The sequence below is a fragment of the Pteropus vampyrus genome, unplaced genomic scaffold (genome assembly GCF_000151845.1).
Source record: "Pteropus vampyrus isolate Shadow unplaced genomic scaffold, Pvam_2.0 Scaffold117, whole genome shotgun sequence".
Classification (NCBI taxonomy): domain Eukaryota; kingdom Metazoa; phylum Chordata; class Mammalia; order Chiroptera; family Pteropodidae; genus Pteropus; species Pteropus vampyrus.
Window position 1 is genome coordinate 2,613,952 of NW_011888898.1, and position 3,753 is coordinate 2,617,704.

General features: G+C 45.5%; 1 long non-coding RNA gene across 1 annotated transcript in view; it reads left to right on the forward strand.

The window, feature by feature from the left end:
* LOC111743632 overlaps positions 1-3,387 on the forward strand; it is a 13,413-nt gene extending 10,026 nt beyond the window's left edge. The window contains exons 4-5 of the long non-coding RNA XR_002781804.1: positions 1,400-1,446; positions 2,268-3,387. This is a non-coding gene — a long non-coding RNA (uncharacterized LOC111743632). The remainder of the gene's footprint in view (positions 1-1,399; positions 1,447-2,267) is intronic.
* Positions 3,388-3,753: the final 366 nt, after the last annotated feature.

The following is a 3,753-nucleotide window of genomic DNA, read 5'->3' on the forward strand; positions in this document are numbered from 1 at the left end:
CGAGCACCTGAGACTAAGCCCAAGGCAGTACGGCTCCGCTGGACCTGGCCAGGGGTGAGCCGCGGCACAGGTGGTGTCGCCAAAACACAAAAGAGGTGAAGTATATTCAAGTTTGATCAAGATGCGGAGATTCTACCAGTGGCCGCCTCTTTAGATTGAGGTTAGAGAGGGTGATTTTATAGATCTGTACCTTACCTGGAACAGAAAATAGGAGGTAAGCAGGTAACAGTTACTGAGTAACCGGGTGCCAGCACCTGCTAAGCTAGCTCATCGCCTGAATCCCCTGATTCAGTCCTCACACAACCTCGTAGCTGGGTACTGTTCCTGTCACTATTTCAAGATGAAGAGACTGAGGCCCACATGAGCTATGTAACTTGTCCATAATTGCTCAGTTAACGATCTCTCCCAGACATTCCGTTTCACAGGGTTTGGGGTAAAGCCCTTAAACCTGGCTTTTTGAAGAGCACCTGGGGCTGTTTTTATCCTGAGGCAAGTTGGAAAATACTACACATTCTGGAAAAGGCTGGATAAACAGTGAGACTAACTTTGGAAGGCAATTGTGCTGTTCTTAGGGCTTCACTCTGCCCCTCAGACAGGCTCCCTCTGGGTATCCCAGATGGCATAGGCACTCAGGTGGAAAGCAAGCTGGTGGCACGTGTCCCAGTTCATTTTCCTCCCTTTCGGATGCCCCAATGATCGGTCTCTAACTACATTTGTCTGTGCTGGTTCTTAAGTTCTGATAATTGTATCTTTTATCCCTGTCACACCCCACACCCCCCGTCCCACCCCCTTCCCTTTTAAAGTATTTCAAGACTTTTTCCATGACTGTTAAAACCATAAGGTAAAGATTCAAGTACATTTTTTTTAAAAAGTGCATTACACACACACACACACACACACACACACGAGATTCTATTTCAACAAATGGAATCCAAACAATTAGACAAAAATTCGACAAATATATATTTGTTTTTGGTGCTTATTGCTCAGAGTAAAGCCAGGGAGTTTAAGTGGCAGAAAGAACACACGTCTGCTATTTAATACTAGGTGGTTGTCATCACTCCATTGATACAGTGTTCACAGGTTTTGGTTTCTCTGGCACTTAAGTAACACACGCCCTACATCTCTGCATATAGGTGTCAGGAGTCTTCAATCATCTCTTGTGCTACGGTAGATTACATTTTCCAAACAATGAGCACTATTTCTCCCTTAGGAAACTTGCTATCGAAAGATTCGAGGGATTGGAATGTGTAATACAAAACAGACATGCGGAGAAGACTGAGTTTTAGAACTCAAGAAGAGAAAGAATGAATTTATTGACTATAAAATAAAGTCCACATGCTACACGTTGGCCTGAACCCACCTTGTGCATCGTTTTTTTTTTTTTTCCCCCAAACAGACCCGAGATTAAAAACCAGCCAGCCCCTTCATAGCTGTGGATTTCAGGTATGTCACTTAGACCTCTTTGAACCTCAGCCTCCTGCGAAAAGGGGCTAATGCATCACAGAGAAGTAGTGAGAAATGGGAAGACACTCCGCTCGCCAGTATCGGTGTATTTTTAGCAGTTCACAGGTTAGTTGTATCAGGTTAGGCAGAATTATGACCTAGGTACCACTTCTATTAGGACATTAAGTATAGTTTAGGAGATGCGTATGGGTGTCAAGTTGACAGAGGGTAGACTTGTGATAGTCAGCTTTACGTGTCAGTCTGATGGAATAAGAAACATCCAGATAGTCTGGGCATGACTATGAGGGTGTCTCTGGGAGAGATTAGATCAGTGCTAGTGGGCATCATCCAATCTGCTGAGGGCCTGAATTGAACAATAAAGCAAAGGAAGAGCAAATTTGCTCTCTCTGTTTGAGCCGGGACATTCGTCTTCTGTCCTCGGAATCGGCTTCCCTGGTTCTCGGGCCATCAGATTTGAACAGAATCATACCGCCGGCTTTCATGGTTCCCCAGCTTACAGAGGTCAGATCATGGGACGTCTCGGTCTCCATAATTGCATGAACCAATTCCTATAATAAGTCTCCCCTTATGTGTAGCTATATATATCCTAGTGGTTCTGCTTCTCTAGAGAACCCTGACGCAGGCATCGCTATCTTCCGACCTGGCTAAACGGAAGCCCACGAACCCTGGGCCCTCCCAGCCTCCATACTTCCGATTGTGCAATTCCGTTCTCCCTAGCACGCCCCTGAAATCTTTAGATGCCCTAAGCCAACCCTACCATATTCTGCTCAAATGCCGCCTCTTCCAAAACGTCTTCCCAGATGCCACCAGTCAGAAGTAATTCCTCCCAGCTCTCGTCTCTTGGAGCCCGATTATACCTCTGTGACAGCCGTTCTCGCAAACTGCTCTCACCATGGCTGCCTTCTGGCCTTCCAGCGAATGACACCACGACAATCAACTTGCTGAAGCCCCAGGCCAGGTGTTATTCCAGACACCTCGCCCTTCATCACCCTTCAAAGCCATCCATTTTTGTCCATCCCCAGTCCATTCTTCACAGAGATCTTTCTGAATTGCAAACCCATCTGGCCACTGTGATGTCTCAAATCATCAACGGCTCCCACTAGTCTGAGGTGGAAGATAAAACTCCTGGGCACAATGCCTCTTGTGGCTGTCTATCTCTTCAGCTTCATCTTTTTGTTTTGGTCTGAGATATAGTTCAAATGCCATAAAATTCACCCTTTAAAGTGTACAGTTCAGTGGTTTTTAAATACATTAACAGAGTTGTATGACGATCACCACTATTTCATTCTAGAATATTTTCATCATCCTCGAAAGAAACCTCATACCCATTGGCAGCCACGCTCCATTTGCCCCTCACCCCCCACCTCTCCTGCCCCAGCCCCTGGCAACCACAAATCTACTTTCCGTTTCTATAGAGGTGCCTGTTTTGAACATTTCATATAAATGGAATCCTACAGTAGGCTGTTTGTGTCTGGTTTCTTTCACTTAGCATAATGTTTTCAAGATTCATCCATATTGTAGCATGTGCTAAAAATAAATAAAGAAGACCTCATTTAATATAGAGTCGGGAAGACTGAAGGGGGTCTCTCACCTACTGTCCCCCAAACCCCAAACAGGAGCACATACCACAGCAGGGGGAAGGAAGTTCTTGTTCAGCAAAACGCCTCAGCCGCCACCTGAACCTCTTTAGCTGGTTGCCTTCAGGCTGGACGCCTTGTTACAGCCCAGCCAATGAGAAACTGACACACTCAGCCAACGAGAAGCCCTTATCACCCGAGCTCTGGAAACAGCGGCCCCGCTTCTTCCTTTTCCCCTACAAAAGCTGGGCCCCTCTCCTCTGGTCTTCAGACTTGCCTGCGGGTCTCTGCAATTTGCTTATCCTGAACTGCAATTCCTCTGCTATTTCCAAATAAACTTATTTCGCTGGTAAAATGACTCTTTTTATTTTTTAAGGTCAACACATGCATTACTATTTCATTCTTTTGTACAACTGAATAGTATTCCATTCTATGGATATACCACCCTTTATGCATTTAAGCAGTTGATGAACATTTTGGTTGTTTCTCCTTTTTGGCTGTTATGAATACTGCTGCTTTGAACATCGGTGTTCAAATTCTTGCATGGACATATATTTTCATGCCTTTGGGTGTACGCCTAGGCGTGGACTTGCCGGTTCAGATAATACTTCATGGTTAACCTTTGGGGGACTACCAGCTTGTTCTCTACGGCGACTGTACCATTTCGCATCCCCTCCAGCAGCATCTGAGGGTTCTGATTTTGCCACAG